This window comes from Asterias rubens, chromosome 12, assembly GCF_902459465.1.
Source record: "Asterias rubens chromosome 12, eAstRub1.3, whole genome shotgun sequence".
NCBI lineage: Eukaryota > Metazoa > Echinodermata > Asteroidea > Forcipulatida > Asteriidae > Asterias > Asterias rubens.
The window spans coordinates 5610552-5626443 of NC_047073.1; the positions used below are offsets into that span (position 1 = coordinate 5610552).

General features: G+C 39.2%; 1 protein-coding gene across 2 annotated transcripts in view; it reads right to left on the reverse strand.

Annotated features, from left to right (window-relative positions):
* LOC117297530 (serine/arginine repetitive matrix protein 1-like) overlaps positions 1–14846 on the reverse strand; it is a 71385-nt gene extending 56539 nt beyond the window's left edge. Inside the window, exons 1-2 of one of the 2 annotated variants that reach the window (XM_033780617.1) lie at positions 14811–14846; positions 12043–12135 (exon numbers count right to left, since the gene is read on the reverse strand). The gene's annotated coding sequence lies outside the window, so the exon portion shown is untranslated. Of the gene's footprint in view, positions 1–2861; positions 3397–12042; positions 12136–14810 lie in introns of those variants that run through there. The other variant, XM_033780618.1, reaches the window with a different exon arrangement.
* Between the last annotated feature and the right edge of the window lie 1046 nt (positions 14847–15892).

Genomic DNA, 15892 nt, shown 5'->3' on the forward strand with positions numbered 1-15892 from the left:
ATGTGCAGCAGCACGGTTTCAGAGTAGTGTAATTTATACCTCTAGGATTGAAGCAATAATTTACAAGGAGCCCTGCTGATAGACTACACACAAACGCAATGTATAAATAGAATTGAAAACGACAAGCCTGTGTACTCCAAGTTGTAATTCTTTCGAGAAACCCGCCCCCATAAAAAAACAAGCAAACAAACAAACTAAACAAATAAACAAACGAACAAACCAACGCGTTGTATAAAATAGAGTTTAAAACGACAAGCCTGTGTACTCAAAGTTGTAATTATTTCGTGAACCCCCCCCCCCCACACAAAAAAAAAATTAACAAAAATAGATAAATAAAATAAAACCCTAACATTTAGCACAAACCTTGACACACAGAAAACATTTAGCCATGAAAAATTGCCCCACTGAGCAGTTGGTGTCAATTTTGTATACACGTAAAACAGCTTGTGCCAAATTTACAGTTCCGCCATTTTGATAAAGTCTCGATTACTTTTGCGTGCTGGCAAAAAAGGTTGGTGAATATCATGTATTGTGGGTTTCGTGACCTGAACGAACACACAATAAGTTGTATATACAAATTGTGGGTTCGTTCAGGCCTAACTCGAGTATATCGATTGCAGATGTCGGTCACGTTTGACTTCCGACAACGAGACTCGTCATTTTGTCAGTGATGATGACGTCACTTTCCCTAGACCAACGGGCTAGTGATATGAATAAACACATACCTCTGGTCGACCTACTTATTTATTAATTACTTTTATTATTAAAATAAATATGTGCACCCAAGTGTTTGCTTACGTTAACGTCAGGTCAGCATCATAGTCATGCAACAATGTGGAATTTGAAAAAAGAAAAAAAGAAAAAAGGTCATGGAGCCTTTATCGCCAAAATTATTCACAAGGAAAGCTATATCAGTTGTAATGAGAACTGACATGACACAGATCAATATTGACAAGTCTTATTTTTGCATGTTGCTATACATTTAATTGTGAACTTGTTTCTCCCAATAGTAGGACATCCGATGGTGAACATCTCAGGACAACCACACATTCTGCAGTAAGCCATTTTGAAATAATGGTGGACGCGATATAACTACACTGTTTGGTTTTTGTTTTGGACTTTGGTTGTAGTCTTATGGTGATCGCCATACCTCAAAAAGACTAATGGTAAGTCCCTATGTGGAGCTTAAATTATAATTATATCTGCGGGGACTGAGTGGGTTTACATAGCAATGTCTTAAACTAAAGCGGGTTGTTCAATAAAATACATCGAGTACAATGTAATGCGATCCACGCCTCGGGCGAAACCTGAGAAATAAAACAAATATTAACCTTTCGTCTGATGACCATTTTTGTGCACCTACATCCCAAGATATATCACCATTGTCCTAAAGAATTCTATGCATCTGCCTCCGGCTTCCTCCCTACTTTCATCCGCACCCCACTCCCTAAACAGCACAGCATTACCCTTTCAAAGAAGCCTCACCACCCCACAACCCAGGCGACATTTCCTGCTCCACAGAAAACCAACCCACGCACTCGAACTAACATCGGAAACCCGAAGACTTACTCTATGTTTCATTCAGACGGTAACATAAGACCAGGGTTTAATAACTAATATCATTGTATAAGCAGCCGTCAAAGGTCTTACCCAAGTTATACGCACAACCCCGCACTCAGTTCCCTCCCGACGATTAGTTCCATTTCCTCCCAAGTTCCCGCGCAAAAAAATTCTCGTTTCCCCTTTTCCCGCCATTTCCCGGTAAGTCTGCCAATCACAATACGCCCGGCTAATGGACCTGACTTAGCCAGTAGTGGCGGGTGTATTTGTCTTTTGGGTGGCGTGTGTGCGTAAATCTTTCTCGAATACAGACATATCAAGGCAAAGCGAAGATTATTTTTTTGTCTCACGTTTTTTTGTTGCAACCGGGAGACGGTTTGTTATCAGACCAAGCAAGAAACCGGTTTTATGTTGCCACGAATCCGGGTGAACTTTTTACGGTTTTTATGTATCCATGAAGTGCAAGAGTTCAGTGGACAGACTGTCCTTTAAGTACACAGCTCTATCGATCTCAAAAGACTGTACTGATATCGAATTTTAAAATGGCAAAATGATGTATGGAAAAAGACATACTGATAAGTCCTACACTGGAAAAAGACATAATGATAAGTTCTTCAGTGAAAAAAGACGTAGGCTTAATAGACCCCTAAACGAGAACTATACAACCAAAAGTACACAAATCACTAACTTGTATATGTTAAGTAATATAACTGATTAGATTGATACATTGTCATTAAAACAGCAGGTTGATCATGTTTACATTTACGTACTTAAAGGCACTAGACATGTATTGGTAATTACTCAAAATAATCGTAGAATAAAAACTTACTTAGTATTAACGTGCAATTGAGAGCTTTTGTAGTATAAAACATTGAGAGAAACGGCTCCCTCTAATCTAGCGTAGTTTTTGAGAAAGGTGTCATTTCTAAATCAAATATTACAAGACTTCAGACCCGAGGCCCCTTTTGGGCATCTGAAAGCGCACACATTATACAACTATTTTTGTTCCATTATTCTCTTGCAACTTCGGTGACCAACTGATTCAGATTTGTTATTTGATGCATGTGTTTGGATACACCAATTGAGACTAGTCTTTGGAATTGAGACTAGTCTTTGACGATAGACCAAAGGTGTCCAGTGCCCTTTAAGACATGCGGAAGGTACTCAAAACATCCTAAAGACATTCCGAAGATTGGACAAATTTCAACAGTTACTGTTTTTAAATTCGTGTAATTTAGTCCACAGAGGATAAAACAGATAAAAGTTTCAGTAATTATGTTTTTTGTATCTGAAAAACTCACCGATCATATCACTACCTCCCGAAAAATATTTCCATCTAGATGTATTAACAACTCGGAAGAACAGCATCTGTAAACCACCAGTTGCTTTATTTGATTAGAGCAATCAAAATCATCACCTTCATTATCACAGTCATCAAATCATCCACAGCCGGGCTCCAACAGTGTTACACAAGAACGCCGTATTCTCCCCCGTCAAAATAAACGCCCAACGTGCATGAAATCCATTAGCAAAACTTGAACAGTTTCTCGTTGTGTGCAATTAAACTTGATCACTTAATAATACAGATGCAACTTCCACATGTTGGCGTTTTAAATTGAAAGCTATACGATGGGTACTCGTTTCCAAAGGCGATGATGTACTGTCCCTTTAAGGTGTTCGTATACGGGTGTAGAGAGTGTTGAGTGTTTGGCATACACAAGTGTACGTCACATTGTTACACTCTTGGAACGTCATCTGAGAGCTCTTATACCCTCCGTTCGCTCATCCCTTCCCCCCTCGCTAGCGTAGGTCACTCCAAGAGCACATGGCACGTGGCAACTCCAAGCTACCGGGACTGTAGACCTCATCACACAGAAGTACTCTTATACATCGATACCTGACTGGGGAAAAAGGGCCTACAGCCGTGCCGTCATTGCCATGGTAACGATGATGGTTGCCATGGCACTGTACCCTTTTCCAGGATATCGTCATCGAGCATTGGGCGTTTTTAGCAGCAGTGGCTACAGTGTTAGAATGAAGCAATACCCAATACATCAGAGTGTCGCTCTTTGCCTCTGTCACGGACTACACGTTGGCCATCATTTGCGTTGCAGGTGTCTTTTTCCCTTCACAAGTGCCATAATGCAAGTGTAGATGATGTTGATTCATGCCACAGTATATGGCCGTCGTGATTGCACCATAGAGGCATTGCCTTCACAGTCAACCTTTGGGCGACTTGACCAATCACACTCAATCTGACTCCATGGTAACGATGATGTTAGTAGATGGTTACCATGGCATCACTCACTTCTCGGAATTAAAGGTCGTGTGATCTTGCTGCGCATTGTCAGTCGATCATGATTCAGAGAGTCAGTTGGGACTTTGCTTTAAATGACCAAACTACGGAAAAACTGCATTTATACAATTTACTACCCCCCCCCCCCCACTTTCATCACCATTTAAGTTTCCTCTCCCTCATCACGGCCTCACGAATTTCATTTACTTAAAAATACATCCAAGCTTCTCTTTTGAGTATGAAATTCGTGTAATACTGAAGGCAGGATAAAACACATTATTTCAAGAAGTCCGCACACATACATAATACATCGATTCGTGTTATTTAATTAAATAAATTCTGGATCAAGATTCAATCCCCCGCAAACAAGTTGACACGCTCTCAAAGGGTAGTAGGTAGTGCTGGGAGTTGAGGTAACTTTCTTCATCCGTGTATGTTTTCTGAATTGGAGACATTATATTATAAGGAACTGGATACGTTTGGTAATACTGTCAAAAGACCAGTCTTCTCACTCGTATCCTAACGTACGCTTAAAATAACAAATCTGTGAACATTTAGACTCAATTGGTAATTGAATTTGCAAGAGAATAATGACAGACAAATAACATCAAATTACTTGTTTTCTTTTGTCTTTCAGATGCCTAATATAGGAGTGAGAAATTACCTCTTTCTCAAAAAACTACGTGACTTCAGAGGGAGCCGTTTCTCACAAGTCTGTATACTATCAACAGCTCCACATGCTAGCTACCAAGTTACACATTTCAAAAAGCATGTAAATAATATTAATGAAAGTCGGTTTGTGGGTACATTCATTTTGTCGAGTTTTTAAATCAACGCAATTTCTTTGTGACAACTGTTATAAAATACTTGAAGTCCCCTTGATCTACTGAGCGAGGGTATAGTAGTCTCGGCCGATTTGCAGGCAGTAGGTATTAAGTGACATTTCTTTCGAAATTAGCTACACTGGTTTTCTCTGATCGGTTCCTTGAACTATAACTCATTCTAGTGATTGCACCTTGCCGCTGTAAAGTGACAGGTGGGTAGACGACTAAAATGATGATAATGACAAAACGACAGCCGCTGATGCATCCATTTACAGCAAGTATGACTACCTTTTTGGAAAATTGTTTTATTAAGCGATGAGGCATCGTTTGGATTTTTCTTCCGTTAAGTAAACTCATTCCAATCCTTTGTAGTCATTTTAAAGCACTCTGTACATCAAACATGATGAACATGTCATCCGATTTGTTTATTAGTCGCGTGAAAGGGTTTGGTATGGTGGCCCTGAAGGAACATTGAACATAATATATTTATGTGAATATTGACGTCAATATTCATGGATTTTGCCCAAAATCGCAATTAATATTCACGTCAATATTCACGTGAATATTTGCGATTTGTGACCAAACGCAATATTTACGTAAAAATATTCACGTAATTATTCACGATATATGCCAAAATCGCAATAAGACACAAAACAAAATTAACACATTAGATAAACTCAAACGGTTTAAAGATAATGTCTGTAGAAAACTTCCCTACAGATATTTATTGTTGGGGTGCTGTATACATTGTTGGGAAATGAGTAAAACAATGTCATGAATATAAATTTCGTCTCAAATCAGAAGACAGCAATTATTCTAGTATGTACTAGTATTTACGCGACTCTCCTGAAAACATCGCTTTATGGTTTTCACTTTTTGTTCTCAAAATCTGCACGACTATTACAGGTAATTAATATTACAAACATCTTCATTCACAGTTAGTAGGGATTCATGTCATGGCCAAAAAGTTGATCTACAAAAGGTACTTCAAACCCTTTAAAGCCATTGGACACTTTCGGTAAACAATTTTGTGCAAGGCTCACCTTATATATAAAATAACAAACCTGTGAAAATTTAGGCTCAATCGGTCATCGGAGTCGGGAGAAAGTAACGGGAAAACCCACCCTTGATTCCCCACGTTTCGCCGTGTCATGACATGTATTTAAAATAAATCCGTAATTCTCGCTATCGAGAATTGTTATTGTTTTAATGTTTTCTCAAAAAGTAAAGCATTTCATGGAATAATATTTCAAGATAAGGATTTCACCATTACCTTCTGTAAACCCTGTAAATTATTTGTAAGTCTGTGAACTTGTATTTTTTTTTTTTTTCTGTATCGAAAGAGAAAGTATAATCAATCAAATTTAACGCATAAGAGCATATTTTGTATTAAAGACCCCGAACACAAATAGTAATTGTCAAAGACCAGCCTTCTCACTTTGTGCATCTCAACATATGCATAAAATAAGAAACCTGTGAAAATTTGAGCTCAATTGGTCATCGGAGTTGCGAGACAATATTGAAAGAAAAACACCCTTGTCACATGAAGTTGTGTGCTTTCAGATGCTTACCTCAAATTCTAAATCTGAGGTCTCGAAATCAAATTCGCGGAAAATTACTTCTTTCTCGAAAACTACGTCACTTCAGAGGGAGCCGTTTCTCATGTTTTATACTATCAGCCTCTCCCCATTACTCATTACCAAGTAAGGTTTTATGCTAATAATTATTTTGAGTAATTACCAACAGTGGCCACTTCCTTTAAATAATAAAGGTCATAAAACAAAAAACATAATTGTGTGAGAGAGAGAGAGAGAGAGAGAGAGAGAGAGAGAGAGAGAGAGAGAGAGAGAGAGAGAGAGAGAGAGAGAGAGAGAGAGAGAGAGAGAGAGAGAGAGAGAGAGAGAGAGAGAGAGAGAGAGAGAGAGAGAGAGAGAGAGAGAGAGAGAGAGAGAGAGAGAGAGAGAGAGAGAGAGAGAGAGAGAGAGAGAGAGAGAGAGAGAGAGAGAGAGAGAGATGTGAAGCATCGTAGCACAATGAATCAAACTCGAAATACTTCATTCCCAATAATTTCGTCTAATTACAAGCCCTAACGGTGTCATTAAAAACTAATTAAACACCTGTGTGCGATACAATGCAGTGTGAGTTTGTTTCATTAATTACATGGGTAGTAATATCAACGAGTCAGCAAACCGCAGCAGCCTATTATAACACCGTGGTGACTGTCCGTATATCACAGGAGCTCTGAGCCCGCTCGGTTTAAAGGTTCTTTTACCAATTACTATTGGTAATTACTCAAATAGTTTTTAGCATAAAAAGGTACTTGGTAACGAGCAACGGAGAGCTGTTAGTGGTATAAAACATTGCGAATAACGGCTCCCTCTGAAGTAACATATAGTTTTTTTGAGAAAGAGAAAAATTCTCACTAAAATATTTGAATGGAATAAGAGAATTCAAGGAATCTGCAAGCACACAACTAGTGCGACAACAGTTTTTCTTCTTCCATTTTTCTCTCGCAACTCCGATGACCAATTGAGTTCAAATTTTCACAGGTTTGTTATTTTGTGCATGTGTTGAGCTACACCAAGTGAGAAGACTTGTATTTGGCAATTACAAGAGAAACTCTCCCAATGACGGCTCTGACAATTATCAAAGGTGTCAAGTGCCTTTAAAGCCATTGGACACTTTCGGAACAGAAAACAAAAGTTCACAGATTTACAAATAACTTACAGCGTTTACAGAAGGTAATGGTAAAGACTTCTCTTGAAATATTATTCCATGAAATGCTTTACCCTTTGAAAAAAACATTAGAACAATCAATTCTCGATATCGAGAACTACGGATTTATTATAAACACATGTCATGACACGGCGAAACGTGCGGAAAGGTGGGTTTTCCCGTTATTTTCTCCCGACTCCGATGACCGATTGAGCCTTAATTTCACAGATTTGTTACTTTATATAAAGTTGTGATACATGAAGTTTGGGCATTTTGACAAAACTGTTTACCGAAAATGTCCAATGGCTTTAAAACCCTTTACTTATTCCGGGAGCCTGACCAAAAAAAAAATCAAACCCTCCCGAGTGCTTCAAAAAATGTCAAATTTCTTCCGGCTGTGCAAAAAAGGAATCTCAGCACACGGTAAACGGCGAAAGAAAAATAAAATGAAAGAGCAAAGGAAAAACTTGCAGGGGAGAGAGGGGGAAAAGATGCTCAAATGCTGTCCATGATTAGCCTGTTGGAAAGATGACGAATTGACATTCTGTCTGATTATATTCAACTGACAATACGCTTGATGTATTGATCGTGTTGGAACGTATCTCCCCCCCCCCCACGTACATAAAGGAATATGATTCTCTGTAAAGGAGTATTAAGGAGAACGTAGAATGGTCTGCTGCGAATAAAATTATCAACCTGACTCGGTTTAATTGTTGCTGACAAGAGTTGTACGTACTTGCCTATGGGTGTACTCATATACATGCAGCCACACACACGTCGGCATGACGGGTTGCATTTTTCCCCTGCACTCCAAAACTGCTACTGTCGTAGTGCTGTTTATTCAATGTGGATATTTCTAAATCTTTTGAAAAAAAAATTCTCTCGGTAAGAGATTAAAACTTATACGTCACTTCTTGTACTCCGTATAAAATTGAAGCCTGAATGGTTTGGGTAAAGTCACAACGGGATTTGGGGAGCAATCCGAACTCCACAGGAAAGTTCATTCTATACGAAGGGATGCATACAAAGATTGAGTTCCGAAGTTAAAAAAAAAAATTAAAAAAAATTGACAGTCCATAAAGAAATAATGGACGAACACAAAGAGAGATATCGAATAAAATCAATGGTATCTACACAGTAACACTCTATGCAAAATCAATCATGTAAATTACAATATTAGTTAGCTCTAAAGTATAGCTCAAGGCACTTCACAACACAATTCCATGTCCATGAGAAACAACTTCAACTTCAACAATCCATACACTTTCTCATGTCCCCGACGAGCATACCATATGGAATTACCCAACAGAACACCATCTCAATCCTTGCAGGTGTGCACCGGAGAATAAGGGAAGCAATTTATGGTTAAGTGTGTTGCTCAAGGGCAAAATTGTCATGACCGGGAAAAGAACCTACATTCCAATGACTAAGGCAATCAGAACTTTCAGTACGAATTGTGTCGGCCACCACACGCCATAGGTTTATCTCAATCGGGGTAGTTCGGCGACAATGCCTCCCCGAATGCCCCCCCCCTCCCCCCAATGTCCCCGAGTGTCACCTAGTATCCGGATTAGTTTATTCTCCTGCAGGAAACGAAAACTAAGTTGCTTAACAAATCTTTATTAAGCAGAAATTAGCAGGGTACCAGCCACAACTTGTACACGTGACATGATAGTTTGGTTGGTAACCTTATTCTGGTAAGCATAATTTGTTTGTGCTCAAAGCAGCTCTATTAAATTGGCGCTTGTTCTTGTAGCATCTCCTGACTTATCGCGACAGGGAGAATACTATCGCTGTAAAAATAACGAATTCATCCTTTTGTATACGAAGCTCTCGCCAACGGCATAGAGAGGCCTTACAATATGTTCAACCAGAATGTTTAGTTCCGCTTTGTCCGGCAGGCAAATTGACTCTCCCAGATTGAAGCCCAGCTCAAATTGACAATAAACGAAGCCACCTGATTTTCTCAGGATGACGTCACAACCTCCAGTCTATCTCCAATCAAACGACCCCCACCCCAAATTTGCTGTTCGCTCTATTAAAGACAGAGACAAGAACGGAATAAAGGAGATAAAGAAGAAGACACAAAATTGTGTCCGTCTTGCTTTGGAAACAACCAAATCGATGCAATTTTGCTCCGGGTGGAGTTGCTCGCACAGCTTGGGTAATTCGCATTAAAGGTATACGTCAATTTAGGATCGTTCAATCACATGGAAGATTTAATTCCTGTCTATTCTTGGTCTTCTCGAAGTATCGGCTTGCCCTGTGGAGGTGCTTACGTGTGGGGAAACAAGGACGCTCTGGGTTTAGATTAGGGAAGGTTTTTTTTATTATGAGGTAGAGGTAATCGGATTGGGGTTACACAGTAAACCAGTAGGCGAAGGTGTCAACTCATGTGTAGGCTGAGCTAGGGTAAACACTCAAAAGGGGACTTCAAACTGAAGGGATGTGGTTGGTTTAACAAATCGAGGACGCGCTCGATTTGATTTTGTGTAGAAAACAACCGTACGAGTAAATTGCTGAAAAACAAATCCAAAAACTAGAGAGCAAAAACAAACTGGCCTACTTGTTTCTACAAATTGACGTAGAGTGTGTTCATTTTCCCCGAAAATATGGCCACAATAACTTTTGAATGCCGAGCCGTTGTTACACAAGCTCTCCATTGCTCGTTCAAGTTTTTTTTTTTTTTTTTTGCTTACAATTATTTTGAGTCATTACCAATAGCGTCAAGTGCATTTAGCGCTTGATGAAACCAAGTATACAGCGTTTTTTCTAATAAACACGAAACACATCAAAACAAGATGGCGCCTTCCTTAATCCCTCCTTAATCTGCACGAGGCATAGGAAAGGAATCAATCCCGACATGTACAAAAATCACATACAAAGCTGTTTCGATGTAATACACCACTAGCTGCAGTGGTGTCGACCTGGACCCAATTTCTAGAGCTGCTAGGCACAACAATTGGCTTAGCATGAAATTTCTTTCATGATTAAAACAGAATTATTAACCAAATTTCCATTTGTTGCATACTACTGCTTGTTAGTTGTATTCAGCTGTTGTTTGCTTATCCTGAAAATCACGTGGAAATTTGGTTGGTAATCCTGTTGAAGGCGAAAATGTCACGCTAAGCATTTTTTGTGTTCTCAGCAGCTTTATCAATGGGCCCTGTTCATGACTCAAGTATGACCCCACCTTTACACCCACACACACCAAACGGCCATTCTGTGAAATGTCATAGACTAGGAGGTCGCGACGTTTAAAGAAAATTCGACATGCAGTTGAGGTTCTAAACGTGTAGATAATCAAGCGAGTTAAAAAAAGACAAGTCGCATATCAACTACTGACACCTATGACCATAGGTCATTCCAGGAATCAATAAAAAATGATTCATTTGCGACAGCCTTTTAGGCCCATTTATTTCTATTGAATGAACGTGGATTGAATCTTTTTAAGAGCAGTCTATATTATACACCAGACCACCTGCCTGCAACGGAAATGATCATTACAGCTACATAATAAAACCTACATGAAAGATGAATAGGTTTACAGGAAAAATGTTCTATTAATAGAGAAACGGCTGCGCGGCCTCGAAATGAAGCGCATTACCTAAAATGTAGTTCTTAACCTGTACATGACTGTGTACAGCCCGATTGTAGGTCCGGACTACATTCAAGGCAGTGAACACTATCGGTAATTACTCAAAACAAATTAATTTTTAGCATAAAAACTTACTCGATATCAAGCAATGGAGAGCTGTTTAGTGTATAAAACATTGTGAGAAACGGCTCCCTCTGAAGTAAAGTAGTTGTTTATAGAAAGGGGACATTTCTCACTCAAATACTAAAAGAGTTCAGGCCTGAAGCCTTTTATTGGGCACACACATTTGTACAGCAAGGGTGTTTTGTCTTTCAATATTTTCTAGTTCGATGACCAGTTGAGCTCAACATTTTCACAGGTTTGTAATATTTATGCATAATGGCTGTGCAAGAAGGGTGTTTTAACACAACATTGACGAGCCGCTTAATAATAATAATAATATTATTGTTGTTTATAAGCGCACATTCAGTATTTCCCTGCAAGGTACGTGGAACTATCGTTTGAATTATGAATGGTTTACAAGGTACTGTGGCGCAATATGCCGAACACCGGGGCGAACCCCTTCTCTTTCAATACTAAGTGCAATGGGCCTGTGTACGTGCGTTACACAAGACACAGGACCAACGTCATTACGTCCCACCTGAAGGATGTAATGGCAACGTGCCTTGCTTAAGGACAATGACTGGGAGTCGAACCCACACTCTGCTATTCAGAAAGAACAGAGCTTGACCCCGATGCTCTTAACCGCTCGGCCACAACACGCCATACAAACATGCATAGTTTGTTCAACTGTTGGTGACAGTGAGTTACGAGAACTACTTTGGATCCCGTCCGAAGAGATTGAATGTTTAATGTACTCCAGAGCAGACTAACTCGACATGACACTGTTGCGATCCCAATCAAAATTGCTCTCCACTTACCTCTAATTGATAACGATCTTAAACTAAAATGGAAAGCATTTCATGAATTGTCAACCGTGACTTGACATGGGACAATGCCGCTGCGTGAAAGGGCGGGAAGTTCAAAGGCGAGAAAAACAATAGAGTTACCTGGTTCATCTGAGACGGCTGTCCGGTTATACCTGAGGTCCGTCTTGTATATAAAATGATCTCATTTATGCGGTGAGTGTCAGTCGTTTGAAGCTGAAAGTATAAAAGTTAAAAAAAACTCAATGTTTATTTTACACTGAGAAAAACAGCTCTGTAAATGTACCAACTTTTTAAACATTAGATAAACGTGCTTTCATTTTGACACCTGCTCAAATGGTTATGTAGAGTTTAAAAACACACTATAACGCTACAGAATGAGTGAGAAACAAAAACCGTGAAGATCACAGATTTACATAAAACTTACACGGTCTAATAATAGTGGAAAACATTCCTTGAAATATGTCATACTATTTGATATAAATATTCTAACATCGTGTTTGGAGTTTATCGCTCAGTGAGCGTTTAATTTATTTTTACTTTGGCATCGATGCAATGCAGAATTTATCGGTTTTTCACTATTCTCTCGTAACCAATTCTCCCGTAATTGGTACAAAACTTATGTCTAGACATGTGTTTAAATTCTTATCAACAATTGAATATGTATTAAATGTCATTTTTGATGAACTTTTATTGAAATAACACAACACTGCAACTATAACCGACCCCTAAACGTTGCTACAGGTCAATTATTAGTCCACTACACATTATAAATCAATGACGTCAGTGCATGGAATGTTTTGAATATAACTGTCCGTATCAATTCCGCAAAGTTCACCCCTGAATTAGATCAAAAATGAATATTGATAGGATGCGGTTTTTTGAAGAAGAACAAAAATCTTCCTCGCATGGCTTGTTCCAGAGATGGACTTGAGGGGGTTGAGGGAAGGGGGATGATCGTTGTGGAGACGGCAGGTAATTACTGCCCGAAGCCCCGTGAAGTGATTCTTTCCTCGGACTAGATATAACCATCCTAGTCACGCAATCCAGCATTAATTATACACGAACAAAACGCAATATACGGATACATGGTTCATACTGGCATGCTTAAGGGGATACAGCCGCATATATAGTTGCAAAGTTTTGTCTAAAATGTTTTATTCAATTTTTTTCACAGATGTTTCTGCATTATTGAAAGAGACATTTCTGCTGGCGGCAGGATGTACGTCATATAGTTTTGTATATAATGTCAACTTTTCCATCAAAATGTGGTTTGATAACTTTTTGAAAAAACTAATGTTTTGGGGTAGTTTTTTTAGTAGTTACCAAAGGTATTTCCTCCCTTGGATTGTGCCACTGTTCCTTGCTGGTTTAACATGATTATACGTCGTAGCTATAACATTATGAAGCCCAATGTTGCGTGTGTGTGTGTGTGTGTGTTGGTTTTGTTTTTGTTTTTTTCATGAATCCATTTTTTTATCATAAGTTGTGGTAATTATTCATTTATTCCTCTGTATAATTCCACCAGCGCCGAGAATCATTATACGATTCCAAAACAGTTTATCATGATTGACATATTTTTTTCATTTTGGGTACACCCCCCTTTGGGTCATCATTGCAGACAAAAAAATAACAGGTCACAGCAATTTATCAACCGGAATTGTTGCTGACGCAAACCAGGAACTGGTATAATGAACTGAGGGTTACCTCCGTGACATGACAAACGTTGGTGGCGCTGCAGATTTGGATTCGGGTTTTGATATAAAACTAATTCTCAACGCTCTCATTACAGCCAGACGAGAAGAGAGGATAAACTAAAGAAATTTCAGTTTTAGATGTGGGAGGAATTATTCCACTACGGGAAACCAACACAGTCAGGTAAATACTGAAAACCCAATACACATAGTGCCTCCAGTGGAATTCGAACCGAGTTCATGCAGATGGATGGCGAGGCAAGACCAGAGCTGTTGTCTTTAAATACATAAAGTACACACACTGTCAAGACTTTTTCCTGTACCTTACTTAATGTGCACTTTTGAGCAATTGTATTTACTAATAATAATAATAAATTTACTAAACACCCATGGCTTTGCATTTCGGAGAAAACAGAAAAAAATTGAGTTAGCGTTATACCAAACGCTCACTTGACGGTTTAAGGAAGGAGGTTCCACACCATTGAAGGAACCATCAAGTGTGAAAGGGATGGCTGCCAGTTACCTTCCAATTCGCCCATTCAAAAACTACGAAATATGGCTCTAACGAACCGTGCTCTGTCATGAAATGTTACCAAGAAATTCATACTTTACGGTGGTGGCTTAAAGGCAGTGGACACTATTGGTAATATAGTATAAAACATTGTGAGAAACAGCTCCCTCTGAAGTGACGTAGTTTTCGAGAAAAAAAGTAATTTTCCACGAATTTGATTTCCATACCTCAAGTTTAGAATTTGAGGTCTCGAAATCAAGCATCAGAAAGCACACAACTTCGTGTGACAAGGGTGTTTTTTTCTTTCATTTATATCTCGCAACTACGACGACCGATTTAGCTAAAATTTTCACAGGTTTGTTATTTTATGCATATGTTGAGATACACCAACTGTGAAGGCTAGTCTTTGACAATTACCAATAGTGTCCACTGGCTTTAATATTTTGTAATAGACAACATGCACAGATTTGGTCATTAGAATGAAGAACGTTGGAGACCGTCTAACCGAATAACAAGATTAAGTTTCCACGGATATTATGAAGTGGTCACAGCCTCTAGAACCCCCTGCCTCATTATCCAAATGCATTCCGACACATAAAACTCATCTCCGATATGCAAACCAAGCGAATAAAGAAGAAGAAGACAGGAAAATCTACGTGGTGTCCAATTCCGAAGCTGATACTCACAAATCCTTCTCAGTAATATTCCGGATCGAGGTTCCGTAATCCCTGACCGGGGACGTCCATCCGGAGACACCCGGGGGACGCTCGCGGAGAGACGGGGAGAGGGGAGGTGAGAGTAGAAGAGAACTCCAAGAACAAGAGCCGGTGTTTTAAAGCATTGTGGCCTTGCCCTCAGTTCGGCTGCTGTGGCTTTAAAAATACTCAATCTTCCAGTGGGTCAATCCTATGCTCTGCTGTTGAGTCACGAGCACGCCTGAAAACCACTTTCTCTCTTTACTCTCTCAGATCATCACTAAATCAGAAGAAATTCACACAGAAAATCAGACAGCAGGCCTGTATATGCTTCGTGTTTGAAAGGGCAAGGGCACCAATGCATGTTCTCCTTGGTAAGGGGCACCCTATGAGGAAACTACACAGTTATACTATAGCATTAAGGGCAACAAGTCAATCACCAGGGAGCACGGGGGCAATCGCATCCGTTGCCTCAGTGAAATTATCAGACCTGTCCTTAACAAGTGTGTGGTGGATGGACGCAAAACAGTGCTTTTATAGACACTACAGCATGTTTAAAAAGTGGTACCTGCTCTACGCTCTCGTACAAATTTAGAGAAGTGCACAACATGGTTTAGTTTAACCGTACAATGATGTATGGTTTAATAAGATAAATCAGACGTTCACCATTTCCATATTTTCGGTACTACGTTACAGAATACCAATCATACCCAAAGAGAAAACTGAAAGTTAAAAGTCACGGACTAATTCAAAGTCAAATGAGACCCAAAATGTATTTAACTATTGAAAGCTGTTGTACTTCTTAATACCCAAAGTTTTTATTGGCACAAAATTTAAGAGTGATTAGGCCTACCAAACGTTAACATTCCCTTAGACACTATAGACACCTTTGGTAATTGTCAAAGACCAGCATTCTCATTTGGTGTATCCCAACTTATGCATAAATAAATGACCCACCTGTAAACAAAATTTGGCTCAATTGTTCCTGACTCGAAGTTGCAAGAGAATAATAAAAGAAAGGACACCCTTGTTGCACAAAATTGTATGCTTTCAGATGCTTAATAAAGGTCCGA